At 39.3% G+C, this 27145-nt stretch overlaps 1 protein-coding gene across 3 annotated transcripts in view; it reads right to left on the bottom strand.

The window, feature by feature from the left end:
• SH3KBP1 (SH3 domain containing kinase binding protein 1) overlaps positions 1 to 27145 on the bottom strand; it is a 446742-nt gene that overhangs the window by 366838 nt on the left and 52759 nt on the right. The window lies entirely within an intron of this gene.

Genomic DNA, 27145 nt, shown 5'->3' with positions numbered 1-27145 from the left:
TATCTCATTTGATCTTCACAACAACCCAGGAGGGTAGATGCTATTATTATCCTCAATTTACAGATGAAGAAACTGAGGCATAGGCTTAAGACAACTAGTTACCACATGAAGCAGGATTTCAATGCGTGTCTTCCTGATTCCAAGACCAGTACCCTACTATACCACAAGAATCCAGCTCAAGTAGAAACAAAGCCACTTATTCACTACCTAAGGATCCCTACAGGCCACATACTGACTTAGTTTTAAAATGTAATTTTGGGCACAGCTAGGTGGCACAGTGGATAGAGCACCAACCCTGAAGTCAGGAGGACCTCAGTTCAAATCCAGCCTCGGACACTTAATACTTACTAGCTGTGTGATCCTGGACAAGTCACTTAACCCCAATTGCCTAATAATAAAATAAAATGTAATGTTATCTATGTTTATTGTATTTTCATTTCTTTTGCTAAATATTTCCCAATTGCATTTTAATCTGGTTTGCTGTATTCTAAAGTGTTGCAGGCTGCAGATGTTAGACACTTCTGCATGATAGCCCCTAACTGCCTACGATTACTCTTTGCCAAGAGGAAAAGGTGCTCTGAATGTTTAAATTAGCATCCAAAAAAAGTCTAATGCAGCTGGGGCTCCAGATTCATTACCCCAAGCCTTAGAATTTCTCCACCTTCCCTCTTTTTTCTCTACTGCCACTGGGATGTAAAAGGGAGAAGAAAGGTTTGCAACCAAGAGAAGAGACCTGTCCAGTCCCAAGCCAGGAAAAGCAGGCAGCAAATAGCAGCCTCTTCTCTTTGCTCCTACCCCTATCTCACTTTGCTTCATCTGGTCCCCAGGCCCTCTGAGGCCCCAAGAGACCCACTACTGTTGTGGAGCAATCAAAAGTAGAAAGTATAGATATTCCTTACTGGTCTGAAGTATGGTTGGAGTTGAGTAACACCGATGTAGTTCAATCCCTAGCAGGAAGAGGAAGAAGGGAAGGGGGAGGGAGAGGAGGATAGGAAAGGATAAGGAAAGTAAAAAGGGGACAGAAAGGGAGGAAGAGAAAAGGAAGGAGGCAGTGGCAGGGAGGAGGAGAGGGAAAGAGGGAAGGAGACAGAGAGGAGATAGAAAAACAACAGAAAACAGACTACGACACTGAGTGGAAGAATATCTCCAATGCTGATTATTGCTTCTGCATGTCACAAGATAGTGAAACGTTACACAGATAGTGTATATATATAAAATAAAGAAATTTAATTAAAATGAGCACTAGCTTAGAAATCAAGAGATCCAGATATCAGTCCTAATTCAGCTCTAACTAGCCATGTAACCTTATAGGACCATGAGCAACTCACTTGACTCTCTTGACCTAAATTTTCTCCTCTGTAAAATGGACTAGAAGATCTCTGAGGGCCTCCCACTTCTAAAATTCTATGATTCTCTGGGGGTAACTGAAAATCATGCTCTTTTCTACAGATTACCACTGCAACAGGGTCAAATATGACCATATTTATTTCTACAAGGTATTGTCAAATCTAACCCAACAACCACAAGGCTAAGGGGACTCAAAAACAAAAACAAAACATCTATCCCCTCCCCTCAGGAGTCTACAATCTACAGAGCCAAAGTGCTTTCCTGTAAGTCAAAAACAAGATTTCCTTTCTAAGGAAAACTACATTTGCTTCCATTGTTCCAAGTGGAATCACAATTCACTGGAATCACTTCCTGATTATTCAGGGGCATATTATCCAAGTTATAACCAATCCATCGCTCCATGTCCCCACACACCCAGAGCCCCACCAACAGATCAGTCTCTCAGTCACTGCACTACATGTTACTACATGTTACTCTCCACCAGAGGGGACACAAGGCAGAGAAGGCTAGGCAGATCTCAAAATTATTTCACAGTTCTGATGTAATAGTATTTATTGAGGGAAGAGAATAAGGCTGCTGGCTAAAAGAAGTTTTGGAATTATCACGGATAAACAAGAGTAAATTTTACATGAGATAATACTTTTCTCTATGAGCCAGCTACTCTAGCCTATTTGGAGTTCCTTGAACATAACATTTCATCTCCAATCTCTGCTTTTTACGCTGGCTGCCGCCGTGCCAGGAGTACCCCCTCTTCTCACCCCCCACCTCTTAGTGTCCCTGGCTTTGTTCAAGACTCAATTCAAAGCTCATCTTCTTCAGGAGGTTTATTATATTTCATTATATTATATTATATTATATTATGTTATGTTATGTTACGTTACGTTACGTTGTTACGTTACGTTACGTTACGTTACGTTACGTTACGTTACGTTACGTTACATTACATTACATTATATTATATTATATATCATATCATATCATATTGTATTAGTGTATGCATGTATAAAACAGACATATAGTAAATAACTAAGTTCCTGCAAGATATCTTCTATAAAGTAACATGCTATATATGTATATATTTATACATAAAACATGTAACTAACTAGGTACATATGAGATATATTGTTTACACATATGAACATGGAATATATAACACATAAATAACCAAGTACATACAAGATATGTTATATATGTAACATGTTATATATAATATCTGTATAACATGCAAGTAACTAGGCACACACAAGATATCTTATCTATATCTAAAACATGGAACACACAATATATGTAACATGTAAATAACTAGATACATACATGACATATTACATATGTATATAAATTGGGCAGCTGGGTGGCACAGTGGATAGAATGCTGGGCCTGGAGTAGGGAAGACTCATCTTCCTGAGCTCAAATCTGGCCTCAGACACTTACTAGCTCTGGGATCCTGGGTAAATGACTTAACCCTATTTGCCTCAGTTTCCTCATCTGTAAAATTAGCTAGCTGGAGAAGGAAATGGCAGTCCACTCCAGTATCTTTGCCAAGAAAACCACAAATGGGGTCATGAAGAGACAGACTCAAGTGAAAAGAGTGAACAAATACATATATATATATATATATATATATATATATATATATAAAAATAACTAGCAACATTCAAGATAGCTTGTCTCTCGCGTTAGAATATAAACGCCTTTCAGGCAGGGACTTTTTTGCCTTTCTGTATCCCAAGAGCTTAGCTTAACAAATGTTTGTTGACTGACTGTATACTACTTCAATTTGAAAAAAACAGTCATTGAAAACCTACTAAGGTGTTGAGCCCTATGCCAAGCACTTGAAAGAATGCAAAGGTCAAATAAGACAGGCCCTTGCCCTAATGGACTTCACAATCTAAGTAGGGGTTTATTGGACCTGTAACAATAGCTGTAATTTAAAATGATCTTTACATATAACAAGTAATAAGGCAGCAGTTCTCAAACATTTTGGTCACAGAACCCTTTTACATTCTTAAAAATTCCTGAAGACCCCAAAAAGTTTTTCTTTTACATGGGTAATATCTATAAATATTTATTGTATTAGAAATTAAAATATCTTTATATTACTATAAAAATGGTTTTGACCTCACAGGCCCTCTGAAAAGGTCCCTAGGGTCTCTAGGAGTCCTTGGACCACACTTGGAGAGATGCTGTAATAAGGTATCTTTGAAAGGGAAAGATACAAAAGGTATAGAAAAATACTGGACTTTCTTAATATTAAAAAAGATATCCCAAGAGTATCAATAACTACTGACCCATATGCCTACTTTCAATCAGTCAACAAGCATTTACTAAGTGCCTACTTTGGGCCAAGTGATTTCCCATTTAAACAAAAAAAAATTTCTTTTCAAGAATCTTCATACTGATTAAGGGAAAGTATAATAAAGGATCAGACAGGATTTGTCAATAATACTCTACAGCAGTGCACATGTTCACAGTCACAGAAAGGGGTATAGAGCAATAGTTCCCACTGGGCTCACTGTTTATTAAATATAAAAACTTAGCTCCCTCAAGGATTCCCTGGACTTCTTCTGTTTTGCCTTTGTCACCCTAGCACAGTACTTAGTACATTATAGATGCTTAGAAAACATGTATTGTTTAACTGAATGAAGCATTCTCCTCTAATCTACATCTGACATCATGATTTCTCATCAGCAGAACCACCATCACCCATTCTCCCACAATGAAAACCTTAAGTTTATCTTTGAGTCTACCTCACTCTCATCTCTGAAATCTACTCCCCAAATATTATCTCCACACACCCCTTCCTTTGTATTCACATTGTTACCACTCCACCATAGGCCATCATTACCACAAAGACTATTGTTAACAACCTCCTACTAGGAAATACTATTTTTACTCTGCTTCCCACCCTCACCAGTTCATCCCTTCTACCACTGCCAGATTAGTCTTCCTCCTGCATAAATCTGGTCATGTCACTCCTTTGCTCAAAAATATTCAGTGGTTCCCAACTGCCTAGAGACTAAATTAAAGTCCAGGATCTTCTGCCTGGTGTTCAAGGTCCCCAACATTCTAGACCAAACCTATCTTTCTAGCCTTATCTCAAATTATTCCTCTCCACTGATTCTATGATCAAGGTAAACCTTGAAGATCTTGTGCATTCTTCCACTTCAGTGTCTTTGCTCATCTCCTATCCCTGGTATATATTCACTTTGTACCTACTGAAATACTACTACTACTACCAAAAAAAAAAAAAAGAATCCTTTATTAATTATTTAAAGTTCTATCTTTCCACTATATATGAGAGTAGAAAAGAACTTGAAGTCAAGGGCTGGGTGAGGTTGAAGGCAGAAGGATCATTACTGACTAGGAAACAGTGAACACTTCACAGAAGAAGAAGCATTTCAGCTTGGCCTTAACAGATGGGTAGAATAATCTCAACAGTCACAGAATTTCCAGGGAAGGGTGGTGTGATAGAGGCAAAGATAATGTAGCCAAAGGCAATAATATGAGCAAAGACACAAATGTCAGAGAAGATAAGATGTGTGTAGAGGAAAGAGAACCAGAATGTGGAAGGCCTTGAATGTCAGGCCAAAGAGTTAGAACATTATCCAATAAGCAATAGGAGCTACGGAAGGAGTTTTGTACAGAGAAGAATATAATCAGATCTCTGCATGAGGAGAATAATCTGTAAGTAGTATACAGAATAGATTAGATAGGAAAGAAAATAGAGGCACGAAAACTAGTTAGTTGTAACATACCAAGTGGGTGGTAATGAGGACCTCTTTTAAGTTGAGAGAAGAGAATGTGGATGTGTGAGTTATTGTGGACCTATTACTAAAACCAGGATTTGACACATGATTGAACACAGATTTAAAACAAAGCACTGTAGCCCAACTACCAAGTATTTCAAAACATCAGGTTTTTTTCCAAAAACAAATTACTCAATTCCTCTGAGGCACCATGCCTCAAAGCTTGGTCCCAAGACTTTCCAAATAATAACAAGCTTACACACATTTAGCCCATTTTGGTTACAAAGTCTCTGTGCATTATCTCATTGGATCCTAACACCACAGGAAACACCAAAATAGACAAAGTTTCTTTACCAATTCACACTAAACATGGCAGTGGCTGGTCATCAGTAGATATCACTCACACGATTTACTAGGTACACAGTATATGCTATATCAGGACTACTAACAGTTAGACCTGTGTAAATATATTGAAAGCATCAAGTTGTATTTGATTTAGCCAAAAAAAGCAATCCAAAATCAAGCTCCATCTCTTTTTTGAGCTTCTCTCCTCCTTGACCAGTAATATCTTGTCACACATCATGACCCAAGCCATCTTCCTTGGTGTGTAAACTTCTTTACCCCTTTCCAGTTGTCTGAAAGCCCTATTAACCAATCATAGCAATAAGGGACCAGAACACTAAATCCAGAAAGCCCCTAACCTGAGCCCCTGTTTCCATCATCTCTCCTATTCTTGACTCTCATCATTATATACAATGGTCACTTGTCAGGTAGTCAATCTCACCCTAAGGGTAAATGATAAGAAATCAAAGTATCCCATCTCAAGGAACCACAGAATCATGGAATTTTAAACACAGAAGGCATGTAAAGAGTTCATCTAAGTTCAATCCCTTAATTTTAAAGTTGGGGAAACTGAGTCACAGAAAGAGGAAAATAACTTGCACAGGGTCAGAGAGCGAGTTAGCGACAGAGCCAGAATTAGAACCCAGATCTCCTGGTTTCTAGAACAGTGCCTTTTCCACGCCAGTATTTGATCTAAAAGGACAAATGCACAGAAACATATCATAAACACATACCAAACCATGGATCTGGGATCTCAGCGATGGATAGATTTCCTGAAATAGTGTAAATCACAAACTATCCCTTTGTCTATAACTGCCCACAAGTCCCCAAAAGGGATCTACCCAATATGCTGACGGACTTCCTCTAGGGCAATGGCGTTAAATACAAATAGAAACTGAGGGCACTAAGCCATACATAAGGATCCCAACAGGCTGGATATTAACTTAGAAAATCAGATACTAATATTATCTTTTTTATTTTATTTGTATTCATTTTATTTATTTGTATTTATTTTGTTAAATATTTCCCAATTACATTTTAATCTGGTTCAGGCCACACTCAGGAGTTTCCGGCCATATGTATAACACTTCTGCTGTAGACCAAAGTTTCTTAAACTTTTTCCACTTGTGACCTCCCCATCTTTTTTTTTTTAAGGCAATTGGGGTTAAGTGACTTGCCCAGGGTGACACAGCTAGTAAGTGTCAAGTGTTTGGTCTGAGGCTGGATTTGAACTCAGGTGCTCCTGACTTCAGGGCCAGTGCTCTATCACTGCGCCACCTAGCTGCCCCTTGTGACCCCTTTTTGCATTTTGCCAGCGTTGAGGGCATGCACAGTGCAAAGCGTACATGCTTTGTGTTCAGAACCATGGTTACAGTGAAGTTGCATGATGCAACACGGGCAAGCACTACCAGAAACATCTCGGGTTCATTACATGTTCGATTTTCAATTAATTTTTGGTCATTGGCACATTCAGAAACCTTTTACTCTTTGCCAAATTTTTTGCAACCCCATATGAGATCATGACCCACAGTTTAGAAGTGCTGCTCTAGAGAACCAATGTAATAACAAGAATGTCCATCTTTTATCCTTTGGCCCTGTCACACCAACGGGTCAAACTCTCTTTCTGGTCATGCATTTCTTGGATGATATTTTATGTAGTCAGCGACTTCTTATGTGAAATTATTAGTTCAGTGTTTGTGAACTGTAGCCAATTTATACCTGCCCTGTATCTCTCGGTTATCCTTTGGGTCACCCACAATTTTGACTACTCAGAGGCAGTAAATATAAATACCATAGCCACAGAATATCACTAGAAGAATATGAGTTTAAAAAAGCACTGTGAAATTTCTCAAACACAATCCAACCTTTTTTTCTTACTCAAATTTAATGCTAGGCCCAGTTCATTTTTCATCTTCACAGACCATCCAAGATATATAAGGACTGATTATCTGGATTAAACTGTTTATCATAGTCTAAGCAACTGGAAATCTTCATCCATTTGATTTTTCCTGTGTGGATTATTAAGCTGAATTCTTAAATGTTTGTGTATGTCATTTAGGAGGCTTTGAGGCATTCTAGGGAATGATAATAACAACAGCTAGCATTTATGTAGCACCTCCTATGTGCCAGACACTGTGCTAAGCATTTTCATCATTTCATGAGGTCCTCACAACAATCCTACGAGCTAGGTGTTAATATTACCCCCATTTTACAGTCAAGGAAACTGAGGCACATAGAGGTTATATGACTTTTCCAAAGTTACATAGCTGGTAAGTGAGGCTGGATTTGAATTCAAGTCTCCCGGACTCCAGCACATAATCCAAGCCCACTGTACCACCTAGCTGCCTGACTATTACTATTATTTAGAGCTATTATTATTTAGAGCTATTATTATTATTTAGCACTATTATTATTATTTAGAGCATGACATAAAGAGTTATTTAGACCTTAGAAGTCATATGGTCCATTGCAGAGATTAAGTAATTTACCCAAGATTACACAAATAACAAAACCAAGATTTGAACTCAGGTTCTTCTGGCTCTAAACCTAATGCTGCTCTTTGCTAAATAACCATGATGCAGGTAAGGATATGGGGAAAGAAAGGAGGGAACAGCAATAATGGAAGTTGTATTAACTAGATAACTGGCCAGGGGATTGGGAATACAAGTCAAGCAAATATCATTAATGGGCTTTTCAACCTTGAATACGTCACATCCTTCCTGAGACTTGCTTCTTATTTCATGTAAGAGTTTAAACCAGATGATCTCTAAGGTCCTTTGTAGCTTTAAATTCTAAGATTCTACAGCTTCAAATTTTTGATCAAAGAAAAGAGATATGATTTAATGGATATGTGGGGATAGGGACAGAAGATGGACTGTAGGAAAAAAGATTAGGTCACAGATAATGGCCCAGCAGAGAGTAGGAGCAGCTGGAAACTATGGACTGTCTCCTGTAAGCCAACTGCAATAATTAAAACACACACACACACACACACACACACACACACACACACACACACACACACACACACACACACACACCTGGAGCTTCACTTGCTGTGGCCACGGAGTCTTTTGACACTGAAACGCCTCCTAAGTTCCCCCAGCTCCCTCCAGATGGGGTATTCTTTGAGCAGCTGTGAGCAGGACAGATGGAATCCTTCCCGAGGGGTGGGTATGTATGTAACGAGGGTGGAAGAAATAAAGATAGACCTCCTCGTGTTTAAAAAATAATTTTTAAAGCATGTGCCAAGGCCTGAAGGGTGAACAGATAGCATGAAGGGTCATGGCAAAAGAAGCAAAAAATTATATCTAGGTCACCTGGGTTGAGAACGAAAGAGACAAACTTTATCCCACATCAATGAAGTCAAAGTCAAAGAACCCAGCCACAGACCAATACATAAGCATCCCTGAAAGTCATATATTGACTTAGTCTTTAAAATGTAATATTATCTATATTTTACTGTATTTTTATGTCTTTTGTTAAATATTTCTCAATTAGATTTTAATCTGGTTCGGGTGGCAATTCCCTAGCTCAACGTCGGCTACCTCTGCCCCACATCACAATTCTGTCTCTGACTGTTCCTATTGGTGAACCAGCATCTGAGCCAGGTCTAACTCCAAGACTTCAGAAAATGAATGGAGTTCCTGACCTTGACCATCTTTCTTCTTCCTAACGTATTTCCTCCTTTCCATGCATGGAACAACAGGAAGGGGGTCGGGGTGAGGAAGCCTAGACAAAATGAATAACTCACTCTTCCTGCTGTAGATAGAATGGCGTGACTTTTTTTTTTTTAGGTTACTACAATTTTAATTAGTAGTCTGTGGGATCACAGACAAATAAATCACTTCAACTCTTTGGGTTTCCATTTCCATAAAGCTGTATTAAGATGATAAAATCTATGGATCAGAAGATGCATATAGAGATCTTAGAGATCCTCTCAACCAACCCTACAGGGAAGCTAAGGGGCACCATAGTACATAGAACACTCCTCTTTGTGAGTTCAAATCCTGCCTTAGACTCTTACTATATAGCTATGTGACCCTAGGCAAGTCACTTAACCCGGTTGGCCTCAGTTTCCTCATCTGTAAAATGATGTGGAGAAGTAAATGGCAAACCACTCTAGTATCTTTGCCAAGAAAACCCCAAACGAGGTCATGAAGAGTCAGACTCAACTGAAAAGACTAAGCAACACCCACCTTTCATTTCAGGTGAAGACTTAAAGTGTTCTGCCCACAGTCACACAGGGAGTTAAGTGGCAGAGCTGGATCTGAACTCAAGTCCTGTGACTCTAAGCTTACTCTTTCTACTGCACCAGGACTAGAGAACTTCTAAAAACTCTGTGTGCTATAAATCCTCTGATAGTCCTTTCCTGAATTCCTTCTGCTTTATTTTACCAAAGATCTGAAGATTTTTATCATGGTACAAGGAAAGAAGAGCTAGATCTGGAGTCAGAAGAACTGGTTTCAATAACATTTCCGCTGTTTAGAACCTGTATCACCTTGGGCAAGTCACAACTTCTCTGGGCCTCAGCTTCCTCTGCCACAAGATGAGAGGGTTGTCTCCAAACTCCCATCTAGCTGGGTCAAGTCATAGATTTAGATCTACGACCTGAAATCACAATGGATGTGAGGACTGGCCCATGGCCAGGCCCTGGCTGACAGCACTGACGCCATGTCTGACTGAACAGTCTTTTAACAGAAAATTCCTATGTACCCAATTAGTGGTTTTGTCAGCTTCATTTAGGCAATGAATGCAATGCTTTCCTGATCATAATCAGTTTAGCAAACTTCATCTAAATCCCTGTATACAAAGTTAGCAAGCTTTCCTAATCACAATGTCCTTGTGATCCATAGAGAAGGGGGGAGGGTTGTTACAATGTGGGCCACTCAGTGACTGGCCCTCAGGTCTGGCCCCAACTTGGTCCCTGTGAAACTGCCCAGCAATTACAATCAGATGTAAGGAAGCAAATAAAAATTTATTAAGCATCCACTGTGTGCCAGGCACTGTGATAAGGACTTTATAGATATTATCTCATTTTTAATCGCCACAATAACTTTGAGGCAGAGGGGCTATTATTATCCTCATTTTACAGATGAGGAAATACAGGCAGACAAAAGTTAAGTGACTTGCCCACAGTCACCCAGCTAGCGTCTGAGACTCAATGTGAATTCAGGTCTTCCTGAGTCCAGGCCCAGCCCTCCATCCACTGAGCCACCTAGCTGCTTCTAGGCAGAGAACAGTATCTTTGTTTAGAAGTCCTGAAGGGCCAGAGAGCCACAGGCTTGTATACGGAATGACAAACTGTCTGACTTGGAATCTTTTGAGTGTTTGTGTTCCTTCTTGGCACCTCTCCTCACAGAGGCATCGTGGATAAAGAATGGGTCAGGAAGAACTTAGTTCAAATTCTGCCCCAGACACTTACTAGCTATGCAATACATGACAAGACCCTTACCTTTCCTGAGTCAGGTCTCACTTTCCCCATCTGTAAAATGAGGATGATGCCTGCAGTACCTATATCATAAATTGGTAGTGAGGGCCAAATGAGGTGCCCATTGATGCTGGACAATAAAGCCTGCAAAAACCACCTTTTCTATGTATTTGTTCCCCTGCATCCCCTTTTTGTTAACCTCTCTACTTCTCCTTCCTCAGAGGTCAGTGCTACGGACGTGTACTAAATAAATACTGGTTAAGTTGAGCTGAATATTATTCATTTGAACTTCTACAGATAAACATTTCTTGGTTTAAACACTTTTTCCCACCCAGCTATTCTCTTGGATTGGACTCCATCATGCTCCCAGGAACATCATCATCAGGAAATCTATCATTCTACGAGACCTTAACAGCCTCATAACTCCTACCTCATCAGTACCCTCAGTACCCTTGGACAAGAGGGCTGGAGGACAGAGACAAGAATTCCTCCTAAAGCGTCCATTTTAAAGTGGACTCCCAGGCCAGCCACTTCTTCATTTCCCACTGGGTTGGACTCTTTCATCACGCCCCTATTCAGGGTACCTTTCCTCCTCCCCAACCTTTACAGCTTCCTTTCACGTATTTGTTTTCCCCCATTAGATTGAAGGCTCCTTGAGGGCAGACACTGACTCTTTTTTGTCTCTGTGTCCCCCTTGCTTAGCATAGTGCCTGGCACCATAGTAGGTGTTTAATAAATGTTTAATGACTGACTGATTTGAGAAATGTAATCCTCAAAAATAATACATGGTCAAATTTTGCAAAATGAACCATATTTTAAAAGCACTAGGAAAATTCTCTGATAATTCTTTTCTAAAGTATTCTTTTCCAAACCCTTACAGCTTTTGTGTCAATTCAGTGCAATAGCTTTCTCATGAAGAAGTAACATGTATACTGGTACATGTTCCTACATCCTTTGAGTGGGTTTACCAATTCTCCCTCCTTTCCTCTCTTAAGAATAGAGACCCATTTTCTATTTTCTCAAAGGGCTTAAGTACATGGCTTGGGTATATACACACAGTATAAAATCTAACCAAAGTGTACCTTTGTACCCGAAGAAGTTCTGTGCCCAAAAGTCCTTTCCTGATAATTCTGAAGCTGCAAAGCAGTAAGACGGACAAAAGACAATCTTAGGAAGAATTTTAAATATTAATCCCTTTGTGGAACTGTCCTCTGGCATGAACACAAAATTAAAAAATTAAATTAGATAGAATTAGAATAAATTTGATAAAATTAGAGGCAAACAGCAGTTAGGATGGTAGTGATTAGTATCATGGATTACAGAAGGCTGTCACCCATAAACCACTGCAATATCTTCCTATCGGAAAAAGGCCACTTTTCATAGACATACTATGCAGAAAGCAACACAACAGCTATCACAGAGGCAGACCAGCAGGCAACCTGGCTAGAGAAGATGATGCTACCCCAGGTAAAAAGACGGGCAAAGAATTCATAATTTCACACATCCATTTCTTAAGTAAATGAGAAAGCAACAATAATTAACTTAGAAGGAAGGGGTAAAGTAGATGTCAGTCAATAAAAAGCAGTCAGTGGGCCCTCATGAAGCATCCACTATGGGCCAGGCACTGTGCCAAAGGATTGGGGATACAAAGAAAGGCAAATGACAGTGGAGCCTCAAGGAGGGCCCACTAAAGGATGCAAAATGCTTCCCTCTATGAAATCACCAGACAAAAATGGCAGAAAACCAAAACCATGCCAAAGTTTAAGTAAAATGTTAATAATTGAAGTCAACAGGTAACTCTCCCCTACAGAAAAAAAAAACACATTCTCTAAAATATACTTGCAACCAGAGGAGATGAAATGGGTGTTTTGAAGCCATCCTAACCTGATCTAACATAGTATGACCTAACCAAGAGTAGACATGGGACAACCCAAAGCATAAAGACTCCTTCACCTAAAAAAGTCATGGAGTCACTAAATGTGGGTGATGAGAGAGCTGGTCATAAGCTAGAACATGAGATTCAAAGCTAGCAGGGATTTCAGAAACCATCTAGATAAGATAACTGTTTCATTTCATAAAGGAAGAATCCCAGCTAGAAGATGAATAACTTGACCAAGGTCAGCTAAGAAGAGGCAGGGCTGGAATTTGAACTTGGGTCTTCAAACTCTCACATTCAAAGCTCTTTCCTCTACTATACTTGGACCCTCCTCATCTTAGAGATGACCCAAAATATAAAATGATTTGTCTTATGAGGACGCACACTTAGCATCAGAACTAGGACCAGAATCCAAGTTTTCCAAGGTATTTCTGCCAGACCAAGAGAAGGACAGAGCCTAAGGAGTGGTGAGGGTAGAAGGCCCAGAATTGGGAGAGTAGATAAATAGATTTTCACCTAATTACCTTTGAACATTCAATAATCAAACTCCCAATGTATTCATACTAACTGTATTAAACAAGAGGAGCAGAAAAGTCTGTACAGTATACTTTTAACAACTTGTAGATTATAAATCTGCTAAGCCCAGTAAAATTTCTAAAACACAAAATCTCTCCTTTTCTTGTGCTGCCACGTACACTACACAAAATCCTCAGAATCAGGCTTTTCACTTTGTGGTCAAGGTAGGTGTTCAAACATTAGGCTTAGATCTCACAAGGCCAATCCCAATATGGGATCTCAGAACTTCTTCACCACAGGCTACAGTAGTACTAATTTAGACTTTTCTTAACCTTTAATGCATACCAAACTAGTTAGTGATTTCTAGGCTCTGAGAATACCTGTGGGAAAGTGAGACAGCTTAGTGAACCAAATTAAGCTCAGATTTCAGGCCCCAATGTGACCATTCTACCACAACCTGAGCTTTTTCTCTAGCTTAGCCATTAACAAGGGTAACCTACAGGGCTAACCAATGTCTACTTAGTGCAAGAATTCTCTACCTGGGGGCCTGTTTGTTAAATATTTTGATAACTGTTTCTGCAAATCTGGTTTCCTTTGCAATCCCATGAATTTTATTTCATGCATTTAAAAATATTACTCTGAGAAGAGATCCAGGGGCAGCGAGGTGGCACAGTGGATAGAGCACTGGCCCAGAAGTCAGGAGGACCTGAGTTCAAATCCAGCCTCAGATCAAACACTTGACACTTACTAGCTGTGTGACCCTGGGCAAGTGACTTAACCCCAACTTCCTAAAAAAAAAAAAAGAGAGAGAGAGAGATCCATAAGCTTCACCAGACTACCAAAGAGGTCCAAGACATAAAAAAAAAAAGTTAAAAACCCATAACCTAACTTTAATGCTCTGTTTGTAAACCCGTGAATTGGTCCACCCATTTGGTAAAGTGATCTGAACTATTCCCAAAAGCTATTAAACTATGTATACCCTTTGACTCAGTGAAATGAGTCAAATCAATATCTATACTGATACGAGCCAGTGAGCAATACTAGGTCTTTACTCCATAGAAATCAAAGGAAAAAGAAAAGGACCCATATTAGCAGCTCTTTCCATGACAGCAAAGAAATAGAAACTGAGGGAATGGCTAACAAGTTATGGTACATGAAAGTGATGGAATACTATTGTGCTGTAAGAAATTAGGAAGGGAGGAACAGCTAGGTGGTGCAGTGGATAGAGCACGAGCCCTGGAGTCAGGAAGCCCAGAGTTCAAATACAGCCTCACACACATAACACTCATTAGCTGTGTGACCCTGGGCAAGTCACTTAACCCCACTGCCTAGCGCCCCCCCCAAAAAAAAATTAGGAAGGGGATGGTTTCAAAAAAACCTGGAAAGACCTGCATGAACTGATGTAAAGTGAAGTGAGCAGAACCAGGAGAATAATTTATACAATAACAACAATATTGTAAAGATAATCAACTTTGAAAGGCTTCGGATCAATGCAATGAACAACCACAATCCCAAAGGACACATGATGAAACATGCTATCCACTTCCAAAGAGAGATGGGACTGAGTGTAGATTAAAGCATATTTTCCTTTCTTTACTCTTCTTTTTTGACATGGTTAACTTAGGGATTTGTTTTGCCTAACTATACATATTTGTGAGTGGTTTTGTTTTTCTTGCCTTCTCAATAGGTGAGGGAAGGAGAAGAAAGATGGAGAGAATTTGGAAATGGAAATAAAATAAAATTGAATTTAAAAAAAACCTTAGGCAGTTCAGGAGGAAAAGGAGGAATAGGAATAAAGGGGGAGGAAAAGAAAGGAAGTAGGAGGAAAAAGAGATAGAAAAATAAGAAGCTATCACTAAGAGAAAAAAGAAAACAGACCAGCAATTGGGGAGTAATATGACCAAGAAATACTTTGAGGATGACTTCGTGTCACACCTAATAAAGGTCACCTGCCTCTGTCCTAGTTCTTAGAATCATCTGAAGTTCCTGGGGATACAATGCACCTTCATCTAATCGACTCAACCAGTTTAATAATAATAGCTTACAATTCATACTATCACAGAATCTTAGAAATCATCAGGGACCATAAAATCAAAAGATTTAAAACTGGAAGGGGAATTAGAAATCTAATACGACAACTTCATTTTACAAAGAAGGAAACTAAGGTCCAAAGAGGTAGAGTGACTTGTATAATTCCTACCTGGAGCACCTCTTTCTACAACATCCCTAACAACTGGTCCCTCAACCTCTGCTTTGAGACCTCCTGGGACAGAAAATTCACTCTCACTCGGCCAGCTCGTTCCATTTTTAGACGTTGCTCACTGTTAGGAAGGTCTTCCTCTGTACTGAAATCTATCTCCCTGTAAGTTCCATCTATTGATCCTATCTCCTCCCTCTGAAACCGAGCAGGGTTAAGTCTAATTTCTTTCATGACAACCCTTAAAATAACTGAAAAAGAGCTATAGTACCTACTGTTCCCCAGGTTCCTCTCTCTGTCAAACCAAAAATCCCCATTTCCTTTAACTGGCCACCATGTGACATGCTGCTGGCCCACTCACCATCACAGCAGTCCTTTGGTGGAGGTGTGCCAGCTTGTCAATGTTGCTTATAGAACATGGTGCCCAGAAGAGAAGGCAATTCTGCAGGTGGGGTCTAACCAGAGCAGAGAGCCATTGAACTATCTCTGCCTCCTGATTTCCCTGGCCTCCTTCAAGTCCCACCTTTAGTGGGAAGCCTTTTACAATTCCCCTTAGTTGCTTCCCATTATTGATTATTTCCAATTTATCCTGTGTATGTCTAGTAGGTACATAGCCGTTTGCATGTTGTCTCTCCCTTTAGACTGTGAGCTCCTTGAGAGCAGGGATTGTTTTTTGTCTTTTTTTGTATTCACAGCCCTTAACACAGTGCCTAGCACATCACAGGTACTTAATAAATGTTTCCTATCGTATCTTATGCACTCCTTTTAAAGCACACTATTTATGTAGCCTTAGGTAGAGCCAGAGGAAAAAAAATTGCTGACAATAATATCTCACTATGATAAAATTCAGTACCAAATATTACTAAAGTTGTTTTGACCTAAAAACCACAGGTATTCCAAGATCAATTTTTTATAATATTGGCACAACCCATTAACCGAATCACACAGTTCAAAAAAGTAAGTCAGGAAATACCACACAAGAAGCCTAATTGCCAGCTATAACTCAAACCCAGGCCTATCATGGTGACATTTCACATAATACCATAATATTTATTTCAAACATTTGAGCACCACGCAGAGACAAGTGCTCCTGATTACATTCTTCCCTGAACAGAAAAGATCCTTCCTTCAAGCCTGTCTTTTTTTCTTCTCTGGATCTCCACTGTGCCAGGATAATGCTCTGCACAGAGTAGGAAGAAACATGAAAAAAATGTAGACTAACTAAAATAAACCACTCTAAAACTAGCCCATGGCACTATAATTTCACCAGCCAAATAAACTGTGCTGAAAATAATTAAGCAACAGAAATATGGAGATTCATATGGTTTCAAATAGAGTCCTCTTTTTTGTGTTCTGCTGTGTCTATGGAAATGCTCTCTTTTTGGGGTTTAGGCTTAGAATTTTAAATTTTAAATTAAAAATAATTATACAACAGAGACGCTTTTTTTAAATGGAAGGGTAAAGAAGAAAAACATGTTTTTGAATGTCACTGATAATAAAGAAAGAAAAGTTTCTGTAGTTTGTAAAAAGCTGTAGAAGGACTGAGAAATGTTATGGTATAGTAAAAACAGTGATGAACATGAGATCCGAGTTCAAATTCCAATTTAGTCATAACTACCTGTACAACTTTTGGCAAATCATTTTGCTTCTTGTGGCCTCAGTTTCCCTGAAAATTTAGATGCTGGACTTTAGAGACTCTTCCAGCAATACATCTATGAACCTACGATCCTATAAATCATTCTTTATATCCAAAATTAATAAAGAAAAATAAAGAGTCCCATTATGGAAAGGAAAAAGAGATTAAATATAGGCCATCATATAGATATATATATACACACAAGAATAAGATCAAATTAGATGGGGGCAGCCAGGTGGCGCAGTGGATAGAGTGCTGGCCCTGAAGTCAGGAGGACCTGGGTTCAAATACGGCCTCAGACCAAACACTTGACATTTACTAGCTGTGTGACCCTGGGCAAGGCACTTAACCCCAATTGCCTAAAACCAAAAAACAAACAAAAAAGATCAAATTAGATGACTGGTCATTTAGGTAAAAAAAAATACTAAGTATGAATGAAACAAGTTAACAAAACCAATCTTTTATTCAAAATATGGGGTCAGACCAACCCTAATTCCAAAGTATCAATGACAAAGAACGTTACCTATCTCCTGACAGAGAGGTAATGGATTTAACATGCAGAATACAACACATGTTTTGGCCACAGACCAGGGGTGAGGCCACATGTGGCCCTCTAGGTCCTCAAGTGCGGCCCTCTAACTCCAAGTAAGGGCCTCACTTGAGGACCCAGAGGGCTAAATGTGGCCTCAAAGCCACAGGTTCCTCTTCCCTGACATAGACGATATGGAAATTTGTTTTGTTTGACTATGAATATTTGTGGGGTTCTTTTTTTTGTTTTAGTATTGTATTTTTACCCAATTACATGTAAAAACAATTTTTAACATTCATTTTTAAAACTTTGGAGTTCCAATTTCTCTCCCTTCTCCCTCCCCATCTGCCTCATAGAGAAGGCAAGCAATTTGATATAGATTATACATGTGCAGTCATGCAAAACATATTTCCATGTTAGTCATGTTGTGAAAGAAAACATAGACGAAAAAAACCTCAAGAAAAATAAAGAAAGTAAAAAAAGTATGCTTCAATCTATATTCTAGACACCACTGGTTCTGACTACGAATATTTGTTACAGGGTTTTATTTCTAATTTTTATTTTTAAGTTGGGGGAGTGAGAGGTGGGAAGGAGAGAAAACAAATGCTTAATCTTTAAAAAAAATAACATTTAAGTAAGACATGATAGGATTTGGAGTTGGAAAGAACATCAGATATCTTATGATCTCTGTAGAAACTAAAGGATCAGAGAGCAAAATTGGCCAAAATTACAGGAGTAAAGCTGTGGAACCAAGATTTAGACTGCGCTCTTCTGACACCAGCTCCAGTGATTCTTTAGAACTTTAGGTGTACGAGTGACCTCAGGGAGATCCCCAATCTGAGCTCATTTTATAGATCTGGTGTCAAAAGATATGCTTATTAGCTATTTATCACCCAGAAAGAGTTCATTGTTAATGTCTGGCAGAAATGGTGGAGAAAAGAACTGGGAGATGAGAAATGAAGCTTATGGTATTTTTTTAAAAGGGTATTGATATTAAGGTATATCCTTTAAAAATCATGACAGGAAGTTGGAGACCATGGAAGGGGGAAATCTGGGACAAAGATATATAACTGAATGAGTAAATGGGCCAAAAAGGTAACAGCTGAGCAAAAAAGATTCACAATATATGTCATTCTGGGATTCCAAACCACCACAAAATCTTATCTTCCCCAACACAACTTGGAAACAGGCAATACTTTAAAGTAAACATAACCTCTGACCACCTTTAAACTATGTGGTATGCCATAAGGGAAACTGATTTTTGTTCAGTTGTTTCAGTCGTATACAACTCTTTGTGACTCCACTTGGGGTTTTCCTGGCAAATATACTGGAGAGGTTTGCCATTTCCTTCTCCAGCTCATTTTACAAATGGGGAAATTGAGGCAAACAAGGTTAAGTGACTTGCTTAGGGTCACAAAACTCAGGAAGATTAGTCTTCCTGACTCCAGGTCCAGTGTTCTACCCATTGTGCTACCTAGTGCCACCTAGCTGCCCTGTTCTAATTAGAACAGATACTTTTGGTAAACTGTCCTGTTATATAGTAATTATAGCCCCACCAGGACTTCAAGTATAAATAGAATTTACAAGTATTTTAAGGGTTTTATTTAGTTTTTACTAGTTATACAAACAAGACAAACGGGATGGCAAATTAGGGCAGGACTGAAAACATGCTGCCTTTATGTCTGGGCCTGGCACTAGGTTAAGTAGCCTTAAGGTAGAGTTTGTCCAGAGTCAGCTGGTAGCACAGTAGATAGAGGATTAAACTGGTAATCAGAAAGACCTTAGTTCAAATCCAGCCTCTGGCAATTACAAGCTGTGTAAGTCTGAGCAACTTAACCTCTGTTTGCCCTGGCTCCCTCAATATAAAATGAGGATAATAATATTGTACCTACATTGAAGGGTTGTTGTGAGGATCAAATAAGATACTATTTGTAAAAAGTATTTACCACAGTGGCTGGCACATGGTAGGTACTAAATAAATGCTTATTCCCCTCCCTTGTACCCACACCCTACAAAAAGCAGCAAGTGCTGATTCAGACTGACAAGAAAAGGAAAGACAAAGAGCCTAGGGAGATTAGGCAAGAGAAGGGAAAGCAGGCAGGCAGTACACATAGCTGCTCTGGGACAGAAACCCATCTGAGGCCGGTCTTGTCACCCCAGAGGCTACTCCGGGCAGGAACACAGGCTGGAGACCCCTAAATCCCACAGCACCAGAAGACTCACAACCAAGAAGGCATCCCACCAGCAAAGGGGGAAGGGTCACAAAGTAACAGGGAAACACAAAACCAAAAATGAGTGTAATACCAAAGATTTAAAGAGGAAAAAAAATCAATAAAAGCCCAGAACAAGCAGATAAAATAGAGAGGATCCTAAAACCCAAAGGAAGAATAAGTAATAAACCCTCAAACAGACTAGAAAGCTCCCTTTTCACAGATACCTTAAGACAAAGGAAAGTAAACCAATATCTGATGAAATCCTATGGATTCCCAAGAGAATATCGAAGAACAACAAGAACCTGCTGAATGGTTCAAAAGAGAAATAAAATCCATAACATGAGGAAATTATGGGTGAATATAGGTCAGAATTTAAAGCTCTCAACGTGGAATTTTAAAACGCAATTAGCAAATTAGAAAAAAATGAATACTCAGTGGAGAGTTGCTCTAAAAAAACAAAAGAGAGGATAACAGACTAGACATTAAAAAATATTGAAGTGGAAGGAAATCTGACAGAAGAGAAGCAAAAGTGAACAACATTAGAAGAGCACATGATCTCTATATAAGCCAAAATATTTGACCTCAAAGACAAGATATACAACTTAAGAATCATGTTTCCCAGAAATTAAAGCCATCTATAGTCATATGAAAAAATGTTCTAAATCACTATTAATTAGAGAAATGCAAATCAAAACAACTCTGAGGTGCCACATCACACCTATCAGATTGGCCAACATGACAAAACAAGAAAATGGTAAATGTTGGAGAAGATGTGGGAAATTTGGAACACTAATATATTGTTGGTGGAGTTGTGAAATGATCCAACCATTCTGGAGAACAGTTTGGAACTATGCCCAAAGGGCTACAAAAATGTGCATACCCTTTGATCCAGCAATAGCGCTTCTTAGGGCTATGTCCCGAAGAGATCAAACAAATGGGAAAAGGACCCACATGTACAAAAATATTCATAGCAGCTCTTTTTGTGGTGGCAAAGAATTGGAAATTGAGAGGATGCCCATCAACTGGGGAGTGGCTGAGCAAGTTGTGGTATATGAATGTAACAGAATACTATTGTACTATAAGAAATGATGAACAGGCTGACTTCAGAAAAACCTGGAAAGACTTATATGGTCTGATGCTGAGTGAAGTGAGCAGAACCAAGAGGACTTTGTACACAATAACAGCCACGTTATGCAATAACTAATAGTGTTAAACTGAACCCTTCTCAGCATTACGAGGATCTAAGACATCTCCAGAGGCCTCGGGAAGGAAAATGCTGTACACATCCAAAGAAAGAACTATGGAAGTCAAATCGCTATCACTTATTTTTACCTTCAGTTGAGTTTTGTTTCGTTTCATCTTTCTGATGGTTCCTCCTATTGGTTTTAATTTTCACTTACAACTTCACTCATGTGAAAATATGTTTAATGGGTATGTAAATGTAAAGCCTATATCAGATTGTGCACTGTCTTGGGGAGGGTGGGGGGGGAAGAAGGGGGAGAAAAATTTTCAACTCAAAAGCATATGGAAGTGATTGCTGATAAATCAAAATAAATTAATAAAATTTAAAAAAGAAAAGAATCATGTTTCCCAGAAGAACTTAACTGCAAGGAAATATACAGGAAAATAGTCTAAAACTTCTGACTACAGAAAACAAAGCAATGACGGAAAGCATCTACAAGTAGCCTCCAGCTAAAACAAAACAAAACAAAAGAACCTTACACTTCAAACTCTTAAGTTACATAATGACTAAATTTAACAATTTCAATGACAAACAACACATTCTACAAGAAGACAACACAAAGATCCTAAAATATAATACAGGAAAGGAAATTTGAATAACTCAAGATTATTCTGCACCCACAAAAAACTATAGAAGGAAAAAGAACACATTCCAAGAGCTTAACCTGCAAAATGACAAGCCTGAGCTTAATCATCAAGTTAAGATGAACATTCAACAGCAATAAAATCATTTTTAAGTACTATATTCCTTTAAAAAAAATGTGAGTAGAATATTCAACTTGCAAATACCTCCAAATAACAGAAACAGAAGAAAGGCAAGTAAGTACAACTGCCATGGAAAAACATGTAATTAAAGAGAGAAACGGGGTAGAATTAAACTTGATAATCAAGCACCTTTTGTTACTAAATCCACCGTAAATACTTTGTTAAGATTATCAGGAAACCATTTACTAAGCATGACACTGTACAAAAATTAAGGTTAAAAAAAAAATCAAAACATTCTCTGTAATCCTGTCAACCACTGCCCGATTACTCCTTTAGCCCAAACTCCTACAAAACAGATATGCTCCTTCTAAAAAAGGAGATGTGGGTTCACATACTCGTAATTCAGATACACCGCAAAGGACAAAAGGCTGATCTTCAGTCGTTCAGCACTGCTCACTTTGTACTGGTAGATACAGCAGCAAAGACGCTAACCGGTAAGTCACCTCTTCTACTGACTCTCCACTTCTATTCATGTTTTCTCTTCTCATTCCACAAAATAGCCGGCCACTGCTCAAGCCCTCTAGAGTACTCACTCTCACTCTCTGTGGTCACTTCATCTTTTCTTTCACCAACTCCTCCATACACTGAAGGGATTCCTAAGTTTCCAACTTGTCAGCAGCAACTCTCTGCTCTTGCTCACCAGGCGTACCTTAATCACATGTGAACAGGTCCCCAATTTCCACTCACCAACTGCTAATTCTCCTCCCATACGACTATGTCATAGGACAGGGGCAGGAAACCTGCAGCCTGAAAGTCACGAGGGGCCCTCAGGCCACAGGTTCCACACTCCTGTCATAGGATAATCTCCAAAAGTAGTAACTGACATAAACCAACTACCTACCAGATTACTTCTGGAGCATCTAAATTTCAGATACTGCTGCTTCTTTCACGAGCACCCGTAAAAATACTGCATAAATATTTTGTGATGAGGCATACCCTATGTCTCTTTTATCCCCTTCCATTTCCACATCATCCCCAGCTCTTGATGTAGTCCAATCTGAAGTAGAATTTTCAAAACAAAAACTGTGACACCAAGTTTAAGGGGGGGAAAAAGGACTGTACCCAAAGAGAGCATACAAATGGGAAAAGGACCCACATGTACAAAAATATTCATAGCAGCTCTTTTTGTGGTGGCAAAGAATTGGAAGTTGAGGGAATGCCCATCAACTGGGGAATGGTTGAACAAGTTGTGGTATATGAATGTACTGGAATACTATTGTGCTATAAGAAATGATGAGCAGACGGACTTCAGCAAAACCTGGAAAGACTTGCATGAACTGATGCTGAGTGAAGTGAGCAGAACCAGAAGAACATTATACACGGTAACAACCACACTGTGCAATGACTTACTTTGATAGACTTAGCCCTTCTCAGCAAATGCAAGAATCTAAAACATCTCCAAAGGTCTCATGATGGAAAATGTTATCCACATCCAAAGAAAGAATTATGGAGTTTGAAAACAGATCGAAGCATACTATTTGCTATATTTTTCTTCCATTTTGTTTTGTTTTCTCTTTCTTGTGGTCCCTCCTATTGGTTCTAACTCCTCCTTACAACATCACTAATGTGAAAATATGTTTAATAGGAATGTATATGTATAGCCTATATCAGATTGTGTGCTATCTTGGGGAGGGAGGGGGGAGAAAAATTTAAAACTCAAAAGCATATGGAAGTTATTGTTGATAAATCAAAATAAGTTAATCACAAAAAAAACTAAATTAGAAAGGACCAACTAAGCTAAGGAAGCAACCAAAGGGATCGCTCTAGCAAGGAAATGTGGGTTTCCTAAGAAATGGGGAACTAGACCTGTGATTTCACTGATACTGTGATACCCTATATAAGAACAGTATCTTCTCTGAAATTTATATTCCTACCAAAAAGTCATCAAAAGCACCAAAGAAAAGAGATTAAGTGGCTGGTCCCAGGGACACATAGCTAGAACCTACCAGGCCTTCCTAACTCCAAGTCTACTTCAGTCTGTGTCCACTAAGCTTACACGGCTTCTCTAAGACAGGCTGCCTTTCTTATGAAATAAAGTTACAAACGTAACCCCTTTTTAGCAAAACAGTACTCTGCGGGGCAGGTAGGTGGCCCTGGATTCAGGAGGAACTGAGTTCAAATGTGGCCTCAGAGACATAATAACACTTACTAGCTGTGTGACCCTAGGCAAGTCACTTAACCTCACTACCTAGTCAAAAAAAAAAAAAAAGCAGTACTCTGTACTGTCAGAAAGCCCTAAATGTGTTAAGAAAATAATCTTTGAACTACAGAAAGAATTATCATTGTACTTTTTCTCCTATAAAATGACTAATTTAAGGGTTCTGCCTCTTCCCTCCTCCTGAGTGACCAAATTTAATGTCTTATTAACCAACTCCCTGACAGGAGTACAATGAAGAAACAAAATTACCCAACAGTATCACCTTAAAAAGGAGACAAAACGTCAGCACATATACTGAGTGACTTTACATTGATCTCTGCCTCTGTCTCTCTGTCTCTCTCATTCTGTCATCAAGAGATAAGGCCCAGAATGAGAAATCTAAAGAAGGAAAAAATTCTTATGGATGAGTACCCCATCACTTCCACCCTCCTCATTTTACACATCCTAAAATCTTTGACAGTCAACCATAATTATATGGTTCGAATCAGTCAGCTAGTCCTTGCAAGAGGCTACAATGATATCTCCTCTTCTTTATGCTAACTTCAAGATAAACTGAATCATGACTCCTTGTTAGCCCTCAGAATTCATTTTATCTCATCACAGACTTCTTTTACTGCCTCCTGTAAAAAGTCAGAATTGCAGGATACACTTTCAAAGGTGAATCTAAGAAGCTTCATTGTCCCATGGTGACTCATGGGAACGATATGCACATTACCCAATCCCACTGCAACAGTCTACGCCTTTTACCACAGACCTTTACTTATAGTGCATTGTGAAGTTAACATCCTTCGATGTAGATTCCAAATCCCTTCATCTCTTAGCCATCACTATAATTCTTTCTTATTTTTTAATCTCTTTTCCAAAGAGTCTGCTTGCATTTCCAAACAGCCAGTCATCATCAATCCTAAGAATAGGTAATTGATTACTATCAAGGTTTGGTGGTGGATGGGGGTAGAGGGAGGAAGTCCTCAGCTCTCTCTTAAGCCACCAGGTGCTTACTGCACCTGAAATGTTTTCCTGAATCCAAGGAGGCCTACCTCTCTCATCAGTTTTATCCTTTGACTACCTAATACTCACCTCTTAAATCTACTTTTTTCCCCCTGTTGTTTGTAAATTGCTGGGCAGTCAGTCCCGGAACCTTTTTACCTCATTCAAAAACTGAATGATGGCTCCCTGAGAAAAAGCTCTAACTAAAGGACTACAGACTGCTTTGAGAGATTACAGGTTTCCCCTCATTGGAGGCCTTCAAACAAAAGCCGGATGACTGGCTTGTCTGGTATGCTATAGAACAGACCCTCATTCAGGTATGGGGTAAACAAGACTGCCTCTGCAGCTCCTTCCAATACTGAGATTCTGTGACTTGGAGAATGTATATTCTCCCTCCCACCCAACCACCCACCCTCTCTGCCTGAAGCACAGCTGGCAAATATGCAGGATAACAACCTATGATGATTTAAATAACCCCACCTAGTCGAAGGAAAGAATGAAAAAACAGAGCACCTATTATTTACCCAGCACAATGCTAAGTACTGGGGATATAAATGGAAAAGCTAAAAGAGCTCCTGTCCCAAAGGGAGCTCACATTCTAACTGGGGGAGATAATGTGGAATATATCTACATATACAAAAAGAATATACAGACACATAAAAGGGTTCAGTGGCCTGGGTGATGGCAAGGATCCTGAGAATGAAATGGGCCAGGTCAGATGCATGCTGTTTGCCCTGAACTGGAAACAAGACAACACAAAGATACTAACTTGAAGTTTCGTACTTTAACCTTAATTGGCCTAAAAGAGATTCCTAAGTATTTGAGGAGATAATGAGGATGCTTTTTCTGATCCTTAAAAAGTGTTCCCAGGAGGAGCCAAGATGGCAGAGGGAAAGCAGTGACTTGCTTGAGCTCTCCCCCAATACCTATTAAAAAATGGCTCTAAACAAATTCTAAAGCAGCAGAACCCACAAAAAGACAAAGTGAAACAAATTTCCAGCCCAAGACAACCTGGATGGTTGACTGGAAAGGTCTATCACAGTGGGCTGGGAGAGGAACGCAGTTCAGCATGGGCGCACAGCAAAACAGGCCTCAGAGGCCTGAATCACAGGCAGCTGTGGTGGTTTCCAGACTTCTCAACCCACAAACGCCAAAGACAACTTAAAAGATCAATAGGAAAAGTCTGTAACTATGGTGAGAGAGAAACTTGGACCCAGCCCCAGTCCCAGCTGTAGCCCCTGGGCAGCGGTTCCTTCTGGAGCTTTGGGCCCACAGACTGAAGGGGAATTGAGTGGCTGATCAGCGGAGGACTGCAGGGATCTCTTTGCTAGTATGGGATTCTCTTGCTTTGCCCATGCTTGGACCTGGGTCACAGTTCTGGGTTGCAGTCCTGGGGTGAGGAGGAGTGCAGAAAAGAGTGTTTGTGGTCACTCATAGACTAGAGTCCAGGAAAGGAGGAAACACCCCGCCCCTTATCATACCACCTTGAAAGAACTGAAAATTTACTGAAGCTTGGGACAGTACATTCACCACACTGGAATCAGACCTCTATCTTAACAAAGAGTTTGTAACTCCAGTAATTGGCTGGGATCATGAGCAAACTGAGCAAAAAAAGTCAGACCATAGAATCTTTCTTTGGTGACAAAGAAGATCAAAACATACAACTAGAAGAAAACAAAGTCAAAGCTCCAACATCCAAAGCCTCCAAGAAAAATATGAATTGGTCCCAGGCCATGGAAGAGCTCAAAAAGGATTTGAGAAGCAAGAAAGTACAGGAAAAACTGGGAAGAGAAATGAGAATGATGCAAGAAAATCATGAAAAACAAGTCAACAGTTTGCTAAAGACGACCCAAAAAAATACTGAAGAAAATAACACCTTAAAAAATAGCCTAACCCAAATGACAAAAGAGGTCTAAAAAGCCAATGAGGAGAAGAATGCCTTAAAAAGCAAAATTGGCCAAATGGGAAAGGAAGTCCAAAAAACTTACTGAAGAAAATACTTCCTTAAAAATTAGAATGGAGCAATTGGAAGTTAGCGACTTCATGAGAAATCAAGACACTGTAAAACAAATCCAAAAGAATGAAACAATAGAAAACAATGTGAAATACCTCATTGGAAAAACAACTGACCTGGAAAATAGACCCAGGAGAGAATTTAAA

This window comes from Phascolarctos cinereus, unplaced genomic scaffold (assembly GCF_003287225.1).
Source record: "Phascolarctos cinereus isolate Bilbo 61053 unplaced genomic scaffold, phaCin_HiC Scaffold_726;HRSCAF=1367, whole genome shotgun sequence".
NCBI classification, from domain to species: domain Eukaryota; kingdom Metazoa; phylum Chordata; class Mammalia; order Diprotodontia; family Phascolarctidae; genus Phascolarctos; species Phascolarctos cinereus.
The sequence above is the reverse complement of the archived record's forward strand: the minus strand, read 5'-3'. Positions and strand labels throughout refer to the sequence as shown.